The sequence below is a fragment of the Glycine max genome, chromosome 16 (genome assembly GCF_000004515.6).
Source record: "Glycine max cultivar Williams 82 chromosome 16, Glycine_max_v4.0, whole genome shotgun sequence".
Classification (NCBI taxonomy): domain Eukaryota; kingdom Viridiplantae; phylum Streptophyta; class Magnoliopsida; order Fabales; family Fabaceae; genus Glycine; species Glycine max.
The window spans coordinates 11266381-11279059 of record NC_038252.2 but is presented as its reverse complement, the minus strand read 5'-3'; the positions used below and the strand labels follow the sequence as shown (position 1 = coordinate 11279059).

At 32.5% G+C, this 12679-nt stretch overlaps 1 long non-coding RNA gene and 1 pseudogene across 1 annotated transcript; both read left to right on the top strand.

Moving 5' to 3' along the window:
- The first annotated feature begins 6559 nt into the window (after positions 1-6559).
- Positions 6560-9116, top strand: LOC102661082 (uncharacterized). Its single transcript, XR_418766.4, has 4 exons — positions 6560-6907; positions 7346-7632; positions 7728-7781; positions 9006-9116. It is a non-coding gene; the product is annotated as an uncharacterized lncRNA (long non-coding RNA).
- Positions 9117-9647: 531 nt separating this feature from the next.
- LOC100776813 (MLP-like protein 34) lies at positions 9648-12507 on the top strand (annotated as a pseudogene).
- The last annotated feature ends 172 nt before the right edge of the window (positions 12508-12679 follow it).

Genomic DNA, 12679 nt, shown 5'->3' with positions numbered 1-12679 from the left:
TAGTCAATCACAACCTCTTAGACAAAAGGTCTTAATTCCGTTAGTGCCTTAAGCACTAGCAAATATTGGTGGGCTGGTGGTGCAAAAGTATATATAGCAGCAGTTCTTTTCAGTTAACTGTTCGATTAGCAATTTTTATTAGAAGCAGTTCAGTTTGAAAAAATTGAATTGTACAATAGTCCAGTTTAGTTTTTATTAAAAAGAGTTCAGTTATTTAAAAAGCTTAAACTAATTTCAACTAAATCACAAAAGATGGATTTAAATTTCATATTATAGTCATACCAAGCCAAATCGGACTGTATGATTTTTAAGTTTGATTCAAATGGCATGTAATGAAAAAACTAAACTAAATCGCATCAGAATATTTTTTGTAAAATTATTTTATATAATTTTGTGTGATGAAGAAGAGGGAAAAAATGAAATCATTTAATTAATGTAATAATGAGTTTAAAAAACTATTTTACAAAGACTTAAATATGTTTTTGGTCTCTGATATATACTCAATTTTTGTGTTTAATCCCTAATAAATTTTTCCTTCGAATCGGATCCCTAATATTTTAAAAGTTTTGTCTAAGGCCCCTGCCATTAACTATGATTCATTAACTGCTTACGTGGTCGTTAACTTGACACGTAGACATGTCACGTGTAATCTTTGTCTGAGTGAGATTACACATAGGAATGTTTTTTAAAAGAAAAGGTAAAAATGGCCTCATTTGAATTTAGGTACGACACCATCTCCTTCACGTCTATCATTCCCTTCACTGTCACCAAGTCCTTACTTTCGTCAAGGCTCACCGGTTGAACACCTACTTTTGTCAAGGCTTAATAAATTCATTCAATTAGGGGGAAATGAAGATTAATTGCTAATTAATTACCTCTTTAGGTTTTTCTTTTGGTTTTTTCTCCTTAGGTTTCTTCTCTTCAACCTTCTTCTCCGGTGGTTTTTCAGCGACAACAGCTTCTTTTTTCGGCAGAGCTAAGATGATGTCAAGTTTGTTCACTTTGTTCGATGATAGATCTGCCTTAACGGTTTCCACACCTGCATCATGTTTTCGCCATTTCCTCAATTTCAAATCTCATGAACAAAAATTACTGCAATTTTGAATCTCACAAATGTTGTGGTTGTCTTTTGCTTTCTCTGCATTAGGGAATGCTCTGATATGCTTGAGGACTTTGATTGTTTCTTTTGTTTTCTCGACACTTTTGATGGAGTCACTAACGATGAGTGGGAGCTCTAGGGCGGATTTAATGCAGTGGCCGTAGGCGAGGACGAGGGAGGGGATGGAGGAGGCAGCAATGGCGTACGCTGCTGGTTCACGTTGATTTTCCTGTGCCAGTGGTGCTACATCTTGGTCGGGGCAAACAAGCGTATGCCACGACACATGTTTCTGATTGCTCCCTGGCCGATGCAATGGGTTCCGCCACCGGGAACACAGGGGATACGAGAGATGGCACGACCAATTTCCCAAGACTCAGCGAAGATCTGGTGGTCGGCACGACGGTTGATGGCGTAGGGTTGTCGACTATTCTTGGAGATGTTGGAGTGTACGAAGTTGACAATGTCTGGGCAGATGGAGGGTTTCATGATGTCAGGGATAAGGACGATGGCGGAGGCGTCGATGGCCATGTCACCGTCGAGGACGTGTTGTTGCGGCAATTGCAAATGAGAGTGAGGAAGAGCTCTCTACCTAGGGTTTTGGGGGGTTCAATGAGTTAGTACACATGGCACCACAAGTGTAATCCCAGTCAGACAAAGATTACACGTGACACCACACGTCACATGCCTACGTATCTGGTTAATGATCACATAAACAGATAACCGATTCTGACTAATGTTAGGAATATTGGACAAAAGTTTTTAAATATTAGGGAATATTTATTTCGACTAATGCCTAACAGATTTGAAGGAAAAATTTATCAAGAATCAAACGCAAAAGTCAGGTATATATCAGGGACCAAAAATATATTTAAGCCTTTTACAAATAATATATCTCTTTTAAAAAAATCAGAATTACCTCTATTGAAAATATTTAACATTTATAATTCTTCTATAAAAAAAAATGAGTATTTATTTCTCACGAGTTAGACGAGGGGGGCAACTAAGATAGACCACCAGCGCTGAAAGCAAAAATCATCATTAAGTTGTACAAAAGACTAACGAGGGCAGCTAACAAACTAATCACATGCTAAATGGCCTACTTGATACATGAGAGCTAGAAAGCGAAAGTAACAAATGTGATAAGTGAAAGCAATTGAAATAAAATAAATAGAGATACGATGGGGAAAAAACGGATGAATATTCATATTTTTTTTTCTTCTTCGTTAACGTATGTTGTACTGGCAGAAGAAAGCCAGCGTACCTTGATCTCTAGAATCAACTCCAAGCTCCAAGTTTTGACTCTCTGCCTATATATATAGGATATGCCCTTTGTGTGGCCAATATGTTACGCATAAAAGAACACAAAGAACCTTTGAATTCCCGTGTAACAAACTTGTGTAAACCAAGGCGGGTGCATCAGGCAATTTTTTATTAGCAAGAGTCAATGACATAAATATCAAGAAATTTTAGTAACTCCCGCACTTTATTTTTAAGTTTAATTTTTATTTTTCTTATGAGTCTCTGGTAACAAATTGAGTTATCCGGCGAACGGTGCCGGGTGCAATTCTGCACTCCCTTTGAGATTCTGTTTCGTTTGTAAAATCCTCTATTGTGGTTGGTGTTAATTAGCTAAAACTTTTAATTGGACACGCACGTTGTAAATATTCTACATATTTCAACTGTTAAAAATAAATCTATTAATAAAATATTTCAAAACAAAACTTGAAAATTATTATAAGTCCTATGTTGGCTGACGGGGCCATGGCACCCCAATTTTATGTTTTTTAAGAAAATCATTTATATATATATATATATATATATATATATATATATATATATATATATATATATATATATTTTCTCATTACTAATAAGATTTTTTATAATGTTTTCAAATATTCTTTAACATCATTTATTCCGTAATTAATTAATGGATTTAGGTCATTGAAAAAATATAGAGAATTTCAATTTTAAATTTTTAATCATGGAAAGAGCATAAAAAAGTGATCTTTAATTATTATTATTATTATTATTAATTTTGTTATTATTATACATTAAGTTTTTTTTAGAACATCATGCCTTATGTGTGATTTAGCAGCACTTTTTATATATTAATTACCTATTTATTCATAATAGATTTTTTATTTTTTAAACCCATTTTTTCTTTGACTATTATATACACACTAGGATGGACTTAATGGTGATGAGAGGTTCGGGTAGTGTTATTAGTAAATTAAGTAGAAAAAAACATTTTATTATATTATAAAAGATAATTAATTAAAAATAATTAATATTTAAATAATATCATTAAATTCTTAAAATTACTCATAATTAAAATAATATAATATCAAATTGCATTTAACTCATACTATTATCTTAATTATTTTGACTCCTCCAAACAATCTTGTCAAGCTCCACCATTGTGTGCACCTACCCCTTCATGAATCCATACTTCTTCTAACTGGTCTAAACTACCATTCTGATCACCCTATCCCTTTACTTTGAGAAAACATATTTTATTTTCTATTTTAATTTTTAATTATAAAACTGTCAATCTGTGTTCTCAATTTATTTCCTATTTAGATTTGTACAAGAATTAGAGAGAGAAAAAACTGTTTTCACGCTATTTTTTTTTTTTACAAATCTTTAAAAACACCAATCAGAATGAAAACAAGATGATGGTTTTAAAATTTAAAGTAAAAATAAAAATCATTTTCTCAATAAACGAACCCTTACCCCTTTTCCAAGTTTCAAGCCCACAAACTTTTAGCAAAATTTAAGGATCAGATTTTATTGTGATGAATCAATTATATAGTTTGTCATATGCATAGTGCATTGTCTATTTAAAGGTCCAATCAATAACGAAAAAATTGAATAACCACTTCTACATTAATTTATCTTAGTATAGCTATTTAGATATGGTTCTAAACACCACCAGAAAAAACTATTTTTACGACGTTGATTTTAAGTCGATTGATAGAAAATCGTCTTAGAAAGAAATGCGATGACATTTTTGTAAATAAATATAATTATTCTAAGACGGTTTTGCAAAAACCATCTTAGAAACTACCATTCTAAGATGATTTTGAAAAATCGTCTTAAAACAAGTATCTTTTTCTTTTATAAATAAATAAATAGAATATAATCTAGGATTTCAAAGTGTTGGAGTGGACAGAAGAGAGCATCGCGCAGCTTCGAGTGAGTGACAACCACTAGCCATGGGTCGTATGCACAATTGCAGGTTTGTATTCATTCTTTCATCTCTATCATCAAATTCCTTCTCTTCATTCTCATTATTATTCAAAACTAAGATTTGATTTTTCCTATTATTGATTGCAGTAAGGGTATATCCTCTTCTACTTTGCCCTACAAAAGGACACCCCCTAGTTGGCTCAAGATCACAAGATATAATTTTTGTCTCCCTTTGTCTCTGTATTCAACGATTTTTTAGTTTCCTGTATCATGGTTTTTTTTTTTGCATTGTTAATAATGTAAGGCTCAAGTTCGGTCCCAGTTTTTCTATCCAACTAACAAACCAGGTGATCATGTTTTGTGAATGTTTTTATTTTTATTTTTATTTTTATTTATTAAAAGTTGAATTGGCTGTTAGTTGTTCGATGTTTCTTATTTTATTGGATAAATTCTTATTGGATAGAAATGTTCTACATGAATTGCCACTGCCCGATGAAGATGAAGGGTCTGAATTTGTGGGAAATTGGTTAATTTGTGTTTATTCCATGAAATCAATTCTGAATATTTTCAATGTATGAGCCACTTTCATTTGACTTATGTTATATTCTAACATACTTCAGTTATATGTGTAGAAGCAAAGCTTCAAGAATTATTTTGATGATGCCAAGGAATTTAAGAATTATTTTGATGATGCCAAGGAATTTAAGAATTATTTTGATGATGCCAAGGAATTTCAAAGATCATTCAAGATGAATTTAAAGAATGAAGAAAGAAAGATGTCAAGCAAAGCAAAGATCTCAAGATAAGAATTAAGATAGACTCCTAGAAAAGTTTTTGAAAAGCACAAATGATTGGCCAAGTGAGTTTCTATCTTAACAAAAACTTTTCCAAGCATTTTATTCTCTGATAATCGATTACCAGAGGTTGTAATCGATTACCAGTGGCCACAAAGCTTTCTGGAAATGTTTTCAAAGTTATTTTCAAAGTTTTCAAAGCTGTAATCGATTACCAAAACTATGTAATCGATTACCAATGCTTTAAAACGGTTAAAAATGATTTTGTAAGTGTGTAATCGATTACCAGAGCTTTTGAACGTTGGACATTTGAATTTTGAATAAAAATAACTATGTAATCGATTACACCAATGCTGTAATCGATTACTAGAGAGGATTTTCGAGAAAATCTACCAACAGTCACAACTTTTCATTAGATTTTTGAATGGCCATCAAAGGCATTTAAATAGGTGACTTGGGCACAAATTCTCTTCAAAGTTTTCACTGTTCACAAAAGGAATAATCCTCTCAAACAAAAATCTCTTATCTTCAAAAATTCCTTGGCCAAACACTTGTGTTATTCAATAAGGAATTGAGGGCTTCATTGTAACATATGTCTCTTTCAAGAGAGATCATTTCTTCTTCTTCTTCGTACTTATGAAAAATGGCTAAGAGACTGTGAGTCTCTTGTTGTAAAGCATTTGAGCACAAATGAAGGGTTGTCCTTGTGTGTTTCATAAGGTGTAAAGGATTTGTGAGATAGTGGAACTCCCAAGCGGGTTTCTTGGGGACTGGACGTAGGCAACGAACTTTACCGAACCAGTATAAAAATTGTGTTTGCACTTTCTCTTCCCTTAAACTCTTTTATTTATTGTTGCTTATTGTTTCTCTTCAATAAGTTTAATTTGAATTATTATTTAGGAATTCATTTTAAAAGGAATCTTGGGACTTGAGTTAAAATCAAAGTAGAATTTTTAATTGGGGAATAGTTTGTGATATCTTAATTCAACCCCCTCCCCCTTCTTAAGATATCTGAGATCACTTGTTCAACAATATGATTGTTGGAATTCATGAGGCTATAAATTTGGTTTCATGTTATGTGCTTTGTTCTTGGTGATGTGTGAATTGTTGGTGATTGGAATAGAAATCTTCCATGCATTGTTCTATAAATTTATGAGGTTTAATCATTGGTAGAAAAATAATTGGGATCGAGCTATGTTGCATCAATACTCATTCTGAGTGTCATTGTGTGTGATTAAATATTGATACTCATAGATCCGTTCAATTATTTGTCTCCTTTTTCTTATGAAATTATTGTTATATTAAATTGGGAACATGTAAAATTGTGTTGGAAATTGGAATTGGAGGATTTAGGTCATGGGAACAAGAATGGAGGTGTCATGGCCTCTAAATGTTGTCATCATGCTCAGAGTAGAAAAAAGAGATCCACCATGAAAATGGACTCTACTTGGAGAGTTTGGACATACGAATTTGGGCTTGGGAGAACAAAAAATGTTTTGGGCTTTGGCCTATTGTTTAGTGTGCACCAGATAGAAAAAGATTGGACTTATAGGAGGCCGCAAGAAACAATTGTGGGAGCTCAACAGGAAACATTCAAGATGGAGCATGTGGTAAGGGTTTTTGTTCTATCTAATTCATGGTAAAGATATCGGGGAGCTGGTTAAAAAGAGTCATGGTAGCTGTAGTGCTTAGCAGCCAAAGATTACTATTAAGGGATGAAAATAAATGCAAAGTACAAACCTTAGAGGAAGAAAAGTGATGCGATGACCAAGAACAGCTTCCTGAACCCATCAAAAGGAAACAAACTCTTTCTACAGAAAGGGTGATTGATCTAATTTCTGAATTTATAGCACGAGCACTTTTTTTATTTATGTTTATTGTTACATATAGGAACTGAAATAGTTGATGACTTGCTATATTTGTTGAAGGTTCTTAGTGTTCTGAAAAGGATAAGTGACGAGGACTATTAGTTATTGGGCTTTAATCCTAAGTATGTTCGTCCTAACTGGATGATTTTACAAGTTCTTTCAATTCCTCCTCAAACCGCTAGGCCTTCTGTAATGATGGACACATCCTCTAGGATTGAGGCAAATTTTTCTTTACACCGCTTTTGTGTGTTCTCGCTTTTTACAAGTCACACAAGTCTTTTTTTATTTAATTATAATTTGCTACTGATCATAATGCATGATATCATTTACAGTAACACTTCTAATTTTTGTGTTACATGCTGTGACTTTTTTTTTGTCTCTGTTGCTTGTAGGATGATATAACTCATCAGTTGGCCATGATCATAAGGCACAATGAGAATCTGAAGAGACAAGAGAAGAATGGATCTCCTGCACATATTATATCTGAGTTTGTGCAATTATTGCAGTGCAACATACTTTGATAATGAGTTCAAACGGTTTATTGCATTTGAGATTTGACAAAATTTGAGTAGAAACAACTCTAAGTTCTTATGCTCATCATGGTTTACATGTCAGTTATTGTTTTCCATACTGTGTCACTTGAATTAGCAATGCCAACTCTTCCAACATAGGATTTTAGGTACTATTTACTATGATTTTATTTTATTGTCTTATCAATCCTTTTCTTTTGGTTTTCGTTGATGTAAATATAATTTGGGATGCCTTTTTTTGAAGCTATTGAAGAAGCATGGGTGGAAAGAAGGGACTGGTCTTGGAGTCTCTGAGCAGGTTTTCTTTCTTACTCCTTCTTTTTTCTCCACTAAATGATGAATCTGCACTCAAAAACATATTTTTAAATAGACCATTTTCATAGTCAAGGTAAAAAATGACATACCTTTGTTAAAGAATAAACCTTAAATTTGATCCCCGGTTATTACTCTCTTTCCTAAGTTGTCCCCAAAGTAAGAAAATTATACAAGTAGACCCTTAAGTATTGAATATCCATCAATTTAATCTCTAATTTGATATTTTGAACTAACGTTCAAGGACCAATTTCAAGGTTTTTTTTTTCAGTTTTTGGGGATACTTAGCAAAGTTAGCACGATTTCTAATACCTGGGCAATTACTTGTATATATTATTTTACTTTAGGGATCATTAGAGAGAGTAATACTTCAAGAATGAAATTGAGGATCTTATTTAGGCATTAAACGATTTTAATTTGAAAAGCTATGCTTGGTGGACAATTCTTTACTTAACACAAGGTGTCACATTTTGAGTGTTATGTTAGAGATTGTAACTTGTGAGGTTTATTTGCTTTACATTTTAAATTACTGTTATACTTAAAACAGTATTCAAGATATAATAAATGATGGAATACTTGAGCATAATTGATGTTAGGATCAAAGTTAGGCTTGTTTTCTCATCCTAATTCCCAAAATAACTATTAACCTCCTCATTCATTTGTTCCGTGAAATGTCCAGGATTCATTTTCAATATGTATATCAATTCATAGATTCCAGTTTGACCAAAAAAGGAGCAACACGTTCATGGACTTTTATTTAGCGAATAAATAAATCTGAATTCTACCTTGTTTTGAAGAGGGTTTTAATGGACTTTTATTTATGCAAAAATCCCTTATAATTTTAAATTTTTATTATTTCAAATATATATGTATTTTTTTTTAATTTTACCTAAGCTTGAAATACTTGTGCAATGCGTAGAATACCTACTAGATATAAAAATATAAGTTCCATACCTTGCCATATTGGTCACTAGGTGAAAGGCTCTAATGCCTTTTTTATGTTCACAACTCAACATTACGAGTCTTAGTTATAATTATTTTTGTGTAAAATCCGACAATGGTCTGACTGATGTATGATTAAATTGATTTTTAGGTTTTTGGAAATTATTCCCTTGCTTATGTCAATGACTTCCAAAGTTCCAATGATAATGTGATACTACTATTATTTTCTAATGAGTACAATTGTGATTATTATTTTATTCAATTGCAGTGGACAAAGTGGAAGCCTTGAAGCACTACAAATTTAGCTTAGCATTTGAAATTCTAATGAGAAAGATTATGTAATTGAAAAATTATTTCAATCCCTTGTTGCTGGTATGCATATATATTTTATCTCTATTCTCTTGCTTGCATTTACTCTATATACAACATTATTAATGTAACACTAGATGTTCGTGGGCTCCAGGAACACTTGCATCCCATCTGATTTTTTTTACATCTAATTCCATAAAATGCAAAGATTTTCTGTTGCAAAAAGGCAATTGCAAAAATTTAGTTGGATTTGAATGCTTAATTTGGAATAACTTAATCGATATTAATGATGATAAGCTCTTCAGAAATAAATTTAGGAAAGTATTTCTTGAATACATGGTATCAATGTTTTGATGTTCAAATAAAGAAATTCTTAAATTTATTGATAAACTAGTCCTTTTTATAGTTCTAGGATAGAGTAGATGTTGTTTAGTTATAATTAATCGTTACAAAATGCTTGGAATTTTACACACTTAAATATGATTTACTCTCAGTGTTTTGAGTTCATTCCTTCAAAGTAATTGGCAATATACTATGCATTTGTGAATGAGCTTTGAAACGATAAACCAAACATAAAATAGTGTGCAAGGTACATTTGGTAATGGGCAACTGCTGGCATAAATTCAAGAAATTATACTGCAAATGATGTGGATAGTTACAATAATTCAAAATATTTTAAATTTTTAAAAAAAATACATTCTAAGACGGTTCTCTGAAAAATCGTTTTAGAATGTCTAAAAAAGTGTACCCTTCTAAGACGGTTTTTAGCTAAGAACCGTCTTAGAATGATATCTTTTTCTAAAATGATTGTCTATTGAACCGTCGTAGAAAGTGCAACTTTCTACGATGTCTCCTACAACGACGATTAATAACTGACGTAGAATGTGTATTTTAACCGACATAGAAAACCCTTTTTGTAGTAGTGAAAAGGGAAAGCGGTTACAGAACTTGAGATCCAATCACCTACAGTCAAGTTCTTCAATGCTTATGCAAAAGAACTTCAGAATGGGCAAAACATCGTTGACACAAGGCACGATAGCAAGTTGCAAGATAATGAACGTGATTGGCATGATTTTGGCTCTGTTAAGAGCTGGACTATTACCACAGGTAATTATATACGCTTCTACAACTCATGAAAATTAATATAAATATTATGAGATAATTTATTGTATGATTCACGACGACTACTATGTGACTATGGTCCATGGTCCCTTGCAATATACATAATTAAATTTTTAATTTGTAATAAATATATAGTAAAATACATGGGAATACGGAATTACATAAAAGAGATTTTATTTTCTAAGCATAAAAGTGTTCACATAGGTATATAAGTATAACAAGTTCAACTTAGCAAAATTTGCATCACTTTACCACTCATTGTGTAACATTACTTGTCCCAAGAATTTAATCACAAAATCACATTCTACACCTTCACATTAATAACGTGTTCGGAATAACACATCTTAAGTACAACACAACATCTCACGCTCACACAATTCATTACTCACCATCATGTAACAAGTCATAATGATCATTACACAGGCTATGCAACAGATACACTAAGACTCAATCATATATGCAATGTGGTACCATGTTAGTGAAAACTCTCGTCGAGCGCCTAGGAGTACATGACAAGATAGGCTACACATTGGTAGGTCAGGTCACTCTCACTAGGTAAAATCATAGGGAAACCAGTCAGGGTCACATTGTTTTGCAAGGCCTAGACTCCGAAGAGTTGGTCAAGGTCTCTCCCTCCTAATTCAAGTTCAACCCAAAAAACATTTTAGGATGATCCAACCGTTAACGAGTTCAAGATTGTAGTTTTCCTGGGTTAGGTTTGGGTGTAGGCGGAAAAAAGAAAGAGTTTTGGAAGAGGGAGAAGGGAGAACGAATTTAGGAGAAAGAGAGAGCACACAAAATATCGTAAATGTAAAAATTGACCTAATATGTCTTTATTTATAGATAGGATACTCTGAACCTATTATTTACTCCATTTTATTTATTTTATTATTTTATAAAAATGAACTCTATTTTACTCTTTCATTGAATAAATAATCAATTAAAACATCTTTTTATTTTCTAAAACATCAGTTTACTCTATTTATTTTCTAATACTATGAAACTCTTATTTTAATTAACAAAAATGATTTTCTCTCATTTATTTAATTTCTACAAACTCTATTAATTTTTAAATAAAACTCTTTATTTATTGTGATGGTCCTCGACCATGGCATTGGCTCCACCACCAAACACGTCGTTGGCAGCATCGGCGATCTCCTTCGCCAGGGCAAGCTCAAGGACAACATCAGAATCCCTACCTCCACCAAAATCCACGACCATTCCCTCTCCCTTGAGATCCCCCTCTTAGATCTCGATGCCCACCCCTTTGTCAATCTTGCCACCAACGGTCTCGACGAGGTCAATCCCTCTCTCAACCTCGTCAAGGGTTATGGTGGGTGCCTCTTTCGAGAAAAGATGGTCAAGGTTGCATAAGCTTTTTGAGGAGGTTGGGTTGATGGATAAGAATAAGTCGTTAGGAGAGTGAAGGTAGGTTAATTGGTCGAGCTTGTTTCTCTTTTTCCAGATCTTGTGTTGCCCATGCTTGGTTAACTATGATCTGTGCAGAGCAAACGAGAGTGAAAATGAACGAGAAATCATGAGGGAATGAACCATTGTTGTTGTTTCTTTGTAGTGGTTTTTAGCCGCTAGTATTTGAATACCATTGTCGGTGTTAACTTTCAATTGATTGAAGGACCATTTTTAATCAGTTTTAAAAAATAAAGAATTAAAATAAATTTTTTAAAAGATAAAAGATCAAACTGAACTAATATATATATATATATATATATATATATATATATATATATATATATATATATATATATATATATATATATATATATATAATGTAAATTATGCTTTCAATTAATTATGCAAATCAAAGTGCGGCTATTATTCTTCTCACTTCATTTCTAATCTCAAATGCTTGTCAACAACCACAGAAGGGAAAGTAGAAACATTTTAGGAGAGCATTGAAGCTGTTGATGAACAGAACAAGTCAATTACGTTCAACTTCTTCGATGGAGAAATTAGTAAGAATTACAAAACGTATAAGATCCATTTGCAAGTGGTTGATAAGGAGGAAGGTGGTGCTGTAACTATATGGACTATGGAATATGAGAAGCAGAATGAAGATATTGCTCCTCCATATCCCTACTTGGACATTGTAACTGCCGCTACTAAAAGTATTGATGCCCATCATGTTCTAAAGGCGTAACAACAAAAATAATGCAATATAGAATATAAGTTAGTACTAGTACCAAATAAGAAAGAATGTGTTCAGTATGAGGACAATTAAGTGCTTATTATCTAAAACGTTAGTGTGAAATATCATTTTTAAATAATAAGGAGTCGATAATTTCCTTGTACAGAGTAATGAATGGAGAAGCAAATCTATATATTATTGGGTGTGTTAAATTGGGTGAAACAACCAACAAGGTTTGACATGGTTGATAAATAATTTTCTCTCTTTAGTATATAGTTATGAATTCGATTTTTGGTTAGTGCGTAAAACAAAATATTTATTGAGAGAGGTCAATTCCTTAAATAGCTCTTGGTACCTCGAGAGAT